The 11,840-nt window shown below is 43.5% G+C and overlaps 1 protein-coding gene across 4 annotated transcripts in view; it reads right to left on the minus strand.

Moving 5' to 3' along the window:
* The window catches only part of SLC4A10 (solute carrier family 4 member 10), a 337,292-nt gene that overhangs the window by 235,231 nt on the left and 90,221 nt on the right, over nucleotides 1-11,840 (minus strand). The gene's annotated exons all lie outside the window — the stretch shown is intronic.

Here is an 11,840-nt window from a genome sequence, read left to right on the forward strand (position 1 = left end):
GCTCAGGGGTGATCTGATGGCCACCTATAAGTTTATCAGGGGTGACCACCAGGATCTGGGGGAACGTTTGTTCACCAGAGCACCCCAAGGAATGATGATATTGAACGGTCATAAACTCCTGCAAGACCTTTTCAGGCTGCACATAAGGAAGAATTTCTTTACTGTCCAAGCCCCCAAGATCTGGAACAGCCTGCCACTGGAGGTGGTTCAAGCACCTACACTGAACACCTGCAAGAGCAAATTGGATGCTCATCTTGCTAGGATCTTATGACCCCAGCTGACTTCCTGCCCTTCGGGGAAGTGGCTGGACTTGATGATCTTCCAAGGTCCCTTCCAGCCCTAATGTCTATAAAATCTATGAAACTTTTGTTGGGGCCTGGTGGCACGCTCCCCACCATCATGGTGGGTGGGGACAGAGTCCCGTGTTCAGCCTCTCCCCCAATTCTCATATAGTTAGGGGAGGGGGTAAATGGGCCCACTCCCCACACTCTCACCCACACCGCTTCGGGGCCAGGCCTGTTTCTCCATTATCTTTGGGGTTGTTGTCAGGGCACAGCAGTGGGGCACCACCACCATGCCCTCCCTCCCCTCTCCCCCTCACTGACAGCTTTTTTCAGGGCTTGGCAGTTCTGCATTCCCCCACATCTGGCCCCACTCCCACTTCTTGTCCTCAGCAGTACTTGAAGAGAGTAGGGTAGGGGAGGTGAGGCCAGCAGCACTAACCTTGCCTCCCCCATGATCTGCACAGTCCTCACTGCCACTTTGATGTTCTGGCAGCGCTCTGCCGCACCGTCTCCTGTCAAGCACTTGTGGAGCACTCTGGCTATTTCAGTCAGCTGATCAGACTGTAAAAGCATTACAGACAGACATACAGACTAAGGCTTTTATAATATTAGAATATTTTTAATGATAATTATTACAAACAGCTCATAAACTTCCAATACATTTCGCATTTAAAGGGGACTGATGGGCACGGTACGGGTGGGGTGCTCAAAGCTGCATGGCAACTGCAATCTATTACATAACCATATGCATGCACACATGCATGCATGTGCACACAGATGCACACAAACTGTAGGTTCTTTTTGGATGTTAGTATTATTATCTGGCTCTTTTTTTACACAACAGACAAGGCTGCAGTAACGGAACTTTAGGTAATAATATTGAAGTTATTTACAAACATACAAAAATGCAATAAATAATACACTATTTTAAAAAGTATTAATAACTAAATAGTATATGTTTGTATATTCAATAATACCAAATCATTCTGACTTCTAAAGTAAATATAATATGGTTTAACAAGCAGATATTTATAAACAGATTAAAACACTTCTTTCACTGTATTTACTCTGTTACACTTATATGTTGCATTTTGACATCTGACATTTTAAACAAAAATAAATAATTAATATAGTTAATATATAATAATACAGCTAAAATACATACTGTATTTGAAACTCTAGAAAGGATTCTCTTTCCATGTCTTCCTCTTTAGCCTCCCTTCTATTCCATTTTTCTCACTATTTATTTCACTAAAACTAAATTTAAAAACTGGGTGGGGGGAGATTCTTCAGAAATGATTAAACCAGAAGTTTTGAAATAACTTTAAAGTTTGAAAACATGTTGAGGTCCAGCTAAGTAGTATTCTTTCTTATTAAGCCATTAGCACATTCTGGATACTGAACATGTTATAAAGAGTTTCCTTTTCAATATCTTTTATTATAAAATATATTTTAATCTGCACACCTTAATTCAAATATGACCCTTGCTTTTATAAAAATTATGTATGTCACGCACCTACTGACTCAGGTAAAATAATTACTCTGCTGTATAAGGCATTTACTGAAGAGCAGACATCCTACATAAGTCCCAAATGCCATCTGGAACACAGGAAAGCCTCTGCGCATAAAACATTAAATACTGAATGTCTATAAGCCAAACCAATAGAATAAGATAAAATAATTTTAGTTTCCTATATCTGCATGAATTATGTCTATTTAAAACACATAAATAATGGAAATATTTTCAATTTATACATTCTTTTATGACTCATGAATTCAGATGCATAAAGCATAAACCCTATATTATACCTTCCTGAATTTTCTGTAACTTTTGAATCCACAAGCCACATTTATTTGTGATTTATAATGACTTGCTCTATATTCAAATTGTGAAAGCAATCAAAAATATCCTAATATGATGTTATCCAGATATTCTCTGTTTGTGTGGTATTTATCTGTTTTTTAACTTTCTTAGTATCCATATTTTAAATCACTTTTGTCAAGTTCAGCATGGCATGAAAAAGTGCGTTGTTTGAACTCAAGCACTACTAAGAACATATATGAAAATTTATCCTTTAAAGGATATTTATCCTAGATAGCTAACAAGCTGCTCGATACAGATGTATGTAATCCTGGTGTAATAAAGAAATCACCACTGATTGCCATGTTCAGCTCTGTCCTTTGAAGTGTCCTTGAGCTGACAGTCACCCAAAATTGATTGAATGCACAGTGTGAATCTACACTTTGCATGCTACAATTCTTTTTTCTTTCTGCGGAATGCAAGGAATAAAATCCCTCTGCATATTACCATCTTTTTTAACTGCTTATATTGTATATCATCATATTCAACACTGAAGATGTGGAAAGTGCTACTAACTATCTTTCAGATGCAAGATAATTGCTTTTCTGTTCCACTAGCTGCACTAAATATTCCATCCTTTTTCTTATTCACCTTTCCACAAAGATCAATCAAAACACATTTAAAAGCAATTAAGTCTATACTCTCAGAAGTTTTATATTAAAATCATCCTTTTCATTGTATTGTGACTGCAATACTTTTCTGCAGTAATCACTATTTGTAGCACATATTCCTTTTGGCCAGCCCCTTACCATATAGTACAGGATGTGCAGCAAGGTAGAAAGTAATTAGTTTTCAGTCCAGATTTATATCTTTCCCAGGGTTGCATGTCAAATGCATAAAGACAGATGTGTCATCTTTCTCTTCCTACAGCAAGAACATAGATAACACTTAGCAGGAATCAGTAAAGAAATACTATCAGCTACAGGGATGTTAAAATCTGCACTAACCAACATTAGCTCTGGAAGATTGAGGGTGTAGTGAACTCAGATTGAGCACATTTAATATCATAAGCATCCAATTCACTTAACATAAAAATGTGTAATCATTGCAGTCATTAAATCTAAGCAAAAACTATTGTTGTAAATTTGATGGGACTAAATGGAATCAAGCCAAAAAAAAAGGAAGCTAGATCAAAACAAAGCACAGGCAAGTAAATACTGACACACAACATTATTCCTGTGTTTAATTGTACTGCAGGGTCCAGAGCTGGATGAATCCCAAAGAATAAGATAAATGCGGTATGACTTAGTGCATAATAAATGTATAATCATTAAACCAACCAGACTATGGATCAATTCCATTTCATGCTAGTTAAAAATTGCAACAACATAACAACATTAGTCTTCACTTTAGATAGTATTGCAAAACAATCTGCTTTTTAAATTATGCAAAGAAAATGTGTTAGCTTACGGTGTACTTTCTTCATCTCTTTGCGTTTGAGAAAATAGGATAATTTAAAGCATATAAAACAGGAAATAAAAGAACAGATATTGAAATAACTACTTCATTATTTATATATATTACAGTATCATTGAGACCCTGGATCTCAATCAAGGATCAGGATCTGACTGTGCTATGAGCTGTATAAACAAAGGAAAAAAGCAATGTACATTAATACCTACCAAAACAGTTCAAAATAGTTTGGGATTGATAGACTAGTAGGATACAATAGAAAGAATATATGACGCAAGGTTCTGTCTGGGTTCTAATCACTTTGAGTATCAATGTGTAATTGTAACTGTGTTTACATATTTTCTAGTGTTTATACTGTTAAAAGCCTCATGGACCATTTTCGTACCTAAAATAAAGGAAAAGTTGGGGTAAAATTTTCAAAAGTGCCGAAGTGGCTTAGGGACCTAAGTTCCTTGTTAAAGACTGACCTACGGTTGAAACGCATGACATCTGATTTTGCATTTGTGCCACCATAAAAATTATTATGGTGAGCAAACAGATGTCCCTACCCTTTGTCATATCACAACAGTGGCATAACATAATAAATTATGCCACTATTGCGGCAGATGACTATCTGCTCTGTGGTGGTAGAGCAGCCCAGAGCTGCCCGCAGTCTCCTGCCACCCTGGGCAGGTGCTTCAAGGGCCTGTTTCAGAGCACCCTAGATGGGACCAAGTCCCTCAAGCTCTCAGATGAACTGGCCTGGCTTTCTTCATTTGCAAGGACACCTGGGGCACATTTCTATAAGCATGGAAAGTCAAGGTTTCCTGCTTACAGAGAGTTGCTCCAGGATCTCCAGGGGTGCAACTTTGCAAGTGAGGAAAGCCATGCATCCCACCATGGAGGCACAGGACCTGGAGAATCCCAGGTGCCCAAGGCCTCCATGCTGGGAACCATGTGACCCCAGGCCTCATATGGAGGCATGGGTTAGTGTGGATCCCAATGCAGTTGGGGGTGACAGGGGCTAGGAAATCCCCAGCATCTTAGAAAGTTGATCTAGGGCTCAGATCAAATGCAGGTGAGCAGTGACCAGCGGCTAAGGGACTGGGAGTGCCCAGCAACTCTACCACAGTCTAATTCGACATGGGGACTGTGAGAAAGACAAACAGGGAGGTAAGACAGGAACCAGATATGAGGGGCAGCACAATTCATAGGGCCAGCAGCAACTTCTCGCTGCTGTTCTGCTGCTACCATGAATGTGTGGCTGCAGCATCATGGCTACGGACAGAAATTACCCATAAACCAGTAGAAATTATCAAAAACTGGTTCAAGTTTGTAACACAACAGAAGTTCAGTGCACATAAGCAACTTTCAAAATGGCTAAAACCAGTTTAAGATAAACCTGCATGGCCGTACTATCAGACTTAACTGATTTAGATTAAATCAGTTTATTGAACTTCTGTCCCAGATCCCCTCCAGATTCAAGTTAACTCACCGTTCCCCGATATCCTAGGATGCTTTGCACCTTCCAGAGTAGGAGGGCTAGTCTTGGCCCAGCTGAGCAGGGAGGTGAGTTTTAGTGCCCTCTGGCTTCTGGTCTGGATGCATTTTCAGAATCACAGGTGACTGTCTCTTCACTTGCTTATTGGTTAAATCTACGCAACATAGACTAAATCTGCAGAGTTGAATAGATTCAGCCTCGGGCCTTTTGACTATCTGCACTTATCCCCTATATTAGTTTTGCATCCCTTTTGCACCCAAGATGGTGATCAGAGCTCTTGCCTTGTTTACCACCCTCCCCCCACAAGTTAAGCTAAGAGGCAAAGGCCTCTAACAGAGGGCAGCTGAAAAGTTAGCATCAAATGGAGAAGTATCCAGGTCTCAGAGTTGGAGGGAGCAGCAGGAGATGAAGAAATCAAGGATACTAGCTAGGGGTGTGTGTGAAGCAAGCCCTATTCAATTTGGATTCGGCCTGAATCAGGGGCAGCAATTCAATTTGTTGATTCAGATCACTGTTTCTGATTCGATTTGGCAGAATCTGAAGATTCAGTGCTGATTTGGGGAATCAGCGATTCAGACACAGACACAGCTTTCAATTTTTTTCTATGTACCTTGAGGTAGCAGGCACGGCTCATGATTGCTGTAATGCTGGGGCGCATGAAGCATCCCACAAGAGTGCAGGGTATGGGGCCTCCATATGCTTGGTGGCCCCCCTCACATTTCCCAGCAGACCTGGAAGTGGACTGGACATGCTTCTGGTCCACTTCCCAGTCTGCTGCTGAGCATGCTGGGGAGCCCCTGTGCCTCTGTGGGAAACTCCATGTACCCCACCATTGCAGCACTGCCTGCTACTTAGAGATATGTAGAAAAAACAGTTAAAGCTGTGTCTATGTCTGAATCTCCAAATCTTTCCAAATCTCTCCAAATCAATTTGGAGGGTTACAATTTGATTCCAAGAGATTAAAGGGTTCTCCAATTAGATTCTGATTCAGAGATTCGGCCACCAAATCAGGCTAAATCTTTGCCAAATCAAATCAGGGACCTAAGCACAGCCCTAATACTAGGGTTCCCCCCCCCACCAGAGGAGCAGTTTCTCTGCCACTGCAGGGGAAGGGACCAGTGCTGCTGCCATGCTGATGGAAGAGAGGGCTACCCTTGCCCCAGGGAGGCAGCCCAAACAGGTGAGGGAATAGTAGCAGTTCTCCAATGCAGCCTCCATGGGGGATGAAAACAGCTCTTCTTCCCCTGAAGAGGCTGGGGGAGGGGTATTGTTTAGGATGGATGTTTATCCTGGTCCAGTCATAGTCTGGACTGTGACTCCTACAGCAGCAGCTATCAAAGGCAGCCTGCCCTCTCCATGCCCCCCCCCACCAGGAGCAACCCCCTACTCACCCCCTCCAGCCCTTCCCCCCTACCAGGAGCAGCAGCAGCTGTCAAATACAGCCCCACCATGGCCATCGGGAGAGAGCAGGCTGTCAGTGATCAGGTTTACTAACAAGATCCCCTTGGGATAGTAGCAAAGGAGCAACTCCCTATTACCCTTGGCTGGAGAACATGCCATTGAATGCCTTCATGGTGATGTTATATAGGCTCCAAGCTGAGAGGTGGGGGGTCTGCCTTTGTGCACACCCTCATAAAAGGCCTGTGCAAACAGGCAAGTATTTGATTCAGATTTGGCCAGTTCAAAAGGACAGTGATTCGATTCAGAGATTTGGCACTGATTCGGAGAAATTCAGTGATTCAGCCATAGACTACAATGGAGAATCACTGAAATACCTATAACTTTGTTGTTTTTTGGCATATTTGAATTAAAACAGCAGACGTGGTAGCCCCTTCTGAGGCCATGAAGCCTGTCAGGTTTTAAGGAAATAAGTGCAGGCGTTTCTGGGAAACTGCACCTCGAGCTTCTGAAAGCAAAACTCATGACGTGTGACTTTGTAGGTGTGTTAAGGCACAGTGGGATGAAAACAGCAGGGATGCTAGCCTGTAACAGGGGGCCTTCCAAGTGCCAATTAGATCTCCATGCACCTACTTGTTTCTGGGACAGCTGCCTGCCCCTCTTTTACTCAGGCATAAACAGCTCACAAAGGGGACAGAAAGGCTGCAGACAGAGGCTTATATGCTGTTTCTACATCTCTCCCCCAGAGCACTGTGATTGGAAGGGGACTTGGAAAAAGATCACAGTCACTGGCCAGCTACAGATGTCAGTCTTTTCCCCACTGCTCCTCTTCCCTCTTCTCAGTTTCTGTTCCCCTTCAAGACTGCCTTCCGAATCACCAAATCTCCAAATCAATTCCAGGGGGGGAGGGTTTGTCTCCCAGTTTGGATTCCAATTTGGTGATTTGGCCTCTGAATCAGGCCAAATTCTCTCCAAATTGAATCAGTGACTGAAGCTTCACACACCCATACCTCATAATGCTTTATTTCTGTAGTGCTACAAAGTGTATAGGCAAATTCATGCGTGTCCATGGCCCTAGTGAGCCAAGTACACAGGCATAAAAATGCTTTTGGCGATATAGCTTATTATCATCTATGAAACCTATATACATATCCACAAAATCAATTTTATGCTGGTATAAATTGCATGCAACATTAGAAGCAGTTGATAATATAGCAATAATGGGCAAATCCTTTGCATTTTTCAGGCCACAAACAGCAATTTATACTTATTGCTTTTTTCTGCAACTCTGTTGTATGGTGAAGGAGACTGCTCTAAGGGTTCTGCTATGTCCTCAGGTTAGTTTTTCCAAGTAGTCTGCTCTGTTATTTTTAAGTCTTCTCCCTCTCTTGCCCTTGCAATCCTCATTCATGATGCTGCTGCTTCTACGTAACCACTTAAGCACTTCTTTCCCTCCCTCCCCCTCCATTTCAAAGAACAAGATTGCTGAAAGGAATGGGCTCTAAATATAGTTTTGAGCTAGATCAGCTGATGGATTTTGAACTAAAGTTATTCAGGGCAAGCTAACATTGCCTTTGGTTCCCCAAGTGAAGCTAAATTATATTGCCTTATATGGGAGTTTCAGATTTTCTCTAACAAAACGGTGAACTTCAGAATTTCAGTTTATCTCAGAGAGAAGCTGCCAATGGAAGTACATCCTTTTCCTGTTACACCTTAGTCTGCAGAGGTATAATTAACATCACTGATTTGCATGAACAGAAAGTCAGAGGGGCAGATATTTAGCAGTGCTACAAAGCACCAGATTCAGTTAGGAGAATATTTAAGTCCACAGCTGAGTCACATCTGTCGCTTGAGTGTGCTTTTGCTTGAAGTGTTGCTTTTATGTTCCCAGAATGGGCCACAGCATCATTCAGATCCAATGTAGGTACATTTGTAGTTCATGGCTAACTCGGGAGTACTGGATTCAGTGGCACTGAAATCCCTTAGGTGTTCTAGCAAGATGCTGGTTCCAAAGTGGTGGTAGTCTTAAGAGATCAGAGAAGCTGGCTAAAGCCCTATGCTATTAAATGAAAAACCAGAAACAAGAATCAAAACATGAGGAGCGGGTTCTGAGGCAGAGATCTCAATCTGAACCTGGAATTTGAAAATTAGGAGAGACCATACTGAAGGTATGAAAATCTGAGAAACTTAGGAATTCTCTGCAAGGCTCTGTACATATTTGCAGCATTATTAAGTTGCAAACTCCATTTTGAATGTGCAGTGTTTTTGCCTTATCTGTTGTCTACTATCTTCATGATGGGCTGGAATTCCTGGTAGAGGAGAAATACCAGATCGACAAAAGGCTAATTTCTACCCAGGAAAGGTTGTCTGGCAATGGAGTGCCAGGTCAATTAGGAAACAATCAGGAGGTCTCCTGTCAAAAAGGCAGAAAATTTAAAAAGGGTAAAAACTTGCTCGTCCCTAGAACTGTGGTAAAAGGAATGTACCTTTAAGGCGCCTGCGGTGGAAGTGTCCAGATTTCCCCCTCATGCCACGTGGGTGCGGTTTGGTGGTGGTGGGTGGTTCTCCCTGCAAGCTGGACTGTGCGTGTTGCTGAATCCTGTTTCCTAATAAAGATGAAGCAGTTTATCATCCCACCACTCTCTGCTGCATGACGACTCGAGGACAGAACCCCAGGAGGCATGGAGGTCTGAGTGAGCGCCCCATACCTGGAACCCAAGGGCCTACAGAAAACACTAGAAGAACCATTTTCACTGGCTTGAGCTGAGAAGAACTGTACCAGAAGCCTGGTGAAGCAGAGAAAAGCCTGCCTTCATGAACCAAGACAGACTTCCAAAGAAAGAAAGAGAAAGAGTAAAGGATGCTCTGTGCTCCGTCTACTGGGCCACTCCGCAAGGTCACGAATGAAAATAAGCAAAAACTAGATTTTTTTTGTTTGTTTTCCAAAGTATCCCTCTTAAAAAAAAAAAAAAAAAAAAAAAAAAAAAAAAGTAAAGAGCAATGATGTTTTACAATCTGTTCATTGTACTTGTCCATGCACGTCTCATGTGGTAATAATATCTCGTATCTCTGAAGAGTGAAACTAAGTCAAAAGGTTCATATTTGCAATGGAATTCTAAAGAGTTCATAAGAACCGCTGAGAAAGCCTTGCCTGAAATAGTATTAGCTCTAGGTCCTATGTAGTTGGATCCATGGTGCCCCATTGTAAGCAATTGTGGGGTGCATTGCCTAGAACAGAGATCGGTAACATATGGCCCACATGCCAGATCTAGATCATGGAGCCACTGGATCCAGCCCGTGGAGCTAGGGCACTTTGCCTGTGCCCACGCCCATGCATGCACCACGACTGGGCAGTGAGGAGCTATGCCAGGGACAGGAAGTTTCCTGCTGCACCCACGCCATTTCTCCCATCCCTCCCAGCTCCAGTCTGGTGCAAGCTGTGTGACTTTGGCAGCTCATCAGTGGCAAGAGACATCGCCTGCACCCACGCTGCTGCTTCTCCCAGTTCCCTGCTCCCCAGCAGTAGTGCAGATGCAGCTTCCAGGCAGTGAGAAACTGCTCCAGGGCCAGGTATCTGCAAACTGTGATTTGCACTACTGCTGCTTCTCTCCTCCCCCTCCCGCCTTCCGCCCCAGCGCAGCTTCCAGCTAGTCGGGGGAGAGAGGAACTAGAAGGGGAGAAGTGATGGCAATGTGGATAGTTTGCTGATACCTGGCCCCAACACAGCTCTGCCACTGGCTGGAAGCTGTGCCCACACTGAGGCCAAAGAATGGAGGACTGAAAGAAGATACAACAGCATGGGTGTAGGATGGAAATCTCTCTGCCGCTGATGCACCACTGAAAATCATCCTGCCTGCATTGGACCAGAGCAATTTGTTCTGGCCCATGGTTTGTAAAAGGTTGCTGGCCACTGGCCTAGAACAGTGGTTCTTAACCAGGGTGCTATGGCATCCCAACTGCTGCAAGACCTCCTCAAGGGTGCTGCAATGCAGGTACTGCTGAGGCAGTGGCATCTGGGTAAAACTGTCCTGAGCACCCTCCTGCTGCATTAGGACTCTGATCAGCCTAAAACTGGCAGAGCTGGCTTGGCTGTAGCCTTTTTTTGTCCCTCCCAGGCTCCTTTTGGAAAGAGGCACATAGGACAGATCCATCAGTGCACCTCTGATCCCAGGAGCAGCACAGGAGGGGCTGCACTGGGAAGAGCTACACAGCATGAGGCAGCTCCAGCTAGCTTTAGGCTGATCAGGACCATAATGCAGTGGCAGAAGATGGCAGGTACCACTGCCTCTCTCAGACTGGTTGTACAGCAAAAAACATAGGGCAGTTTTATCTGGAGACAGCAAAACGCAGTTGTGAAGCATTGAGGGAAGCTGAGGCAGCACCAACAACGGTTCTCAACTGAGGCTGCTACCACTTTCAAAAATTGGTGGACATGTGCTCAGACTCTGAAAAGGTTGAGAACTACAAGCCTAGATGCCAAAAGCCAGGAGCAGGGTTTGAATTTAGCTTGCTGGGACTGGGTTATTGGATACTGAAGCCTTATTGGATTCAGTACTGCATCCCCTCACAGAAGTCGGATGAGTTTTAGTAGGTCTATTCTCCTTCCAAATCTGTGCTGCAAAGCGTTACTTGTACAAGTCAATTAGAGAACAGACCATAGGTCTACTTAAAAATCACAGTTTTGCAGATTTTACAGAAACCACAAAATCCAAGATTGTCTACAAAAATTAACAATGAAAACTTAAAATGTTGGCTCCCCAGTGGGAGCCAGTGGTCCTTCCTGCCACTGTAGTTCTGCCTTACAGCCCACCCAGGAGGGGATGACACCAGCTGGTGGGGCAGCATGGAGGCCAGCAGAAAAAATGGCTGCTGCCCTCTTGTCCCTCCTTCCCCAGTCCCCGGGTCTCTCCACCAATGAGCACTGAGAGGCAGGACTACATGAAGGACAGCCAGCAATCAAGACAGTGACTGCCCCTCATCCCCGCAGCCCAGGCCTCTGCCAATCAGCACCAAGAGGCAGGGCTGCTGGAGCACACATCTGTGAAATGACTGAAGAATTTACTATTTATGCCATAACCAACCCATGAATATTGGTAGTCCAACCACAATTTAAGTAGACCCCTACACATAAGTACATATAATAGAAGAAGTCAAAGATAGGAAGATGACAGAATTAGTGACAGGAAATTTGTGTGCGCATAAGGAAAGGACAGTAAGGGAAGCAAAATCCCAGTAAGAGATTGCAAGGTTAATTTATTTACACATAATGGTGTAGACAGTGATAAAAGTTATAAATTATTTCTCTGCTTCAGCATTTGCAAAGGACTTAAAGGCTCAGTTGCCACAGAAGGAAACACTTCTCTGATAAAGTGGAAGAAATACTGAAGGAAATTAGAGCTGGTAG

Source organism: Crocodylus porosus, unplaced genomic scaffold, assembly GCF_001723895.1.
Source record: "Crocodylus porosus isolate Cpor-Errol unplaced genomic scaffold, CroPor_comp1, whole genome shotgun sequence".
NCBI lineage: Eukaryota > Metazoa > Chordata > Crocodylia > Crocodylidae > Crocodylus > Crocodylus porosus.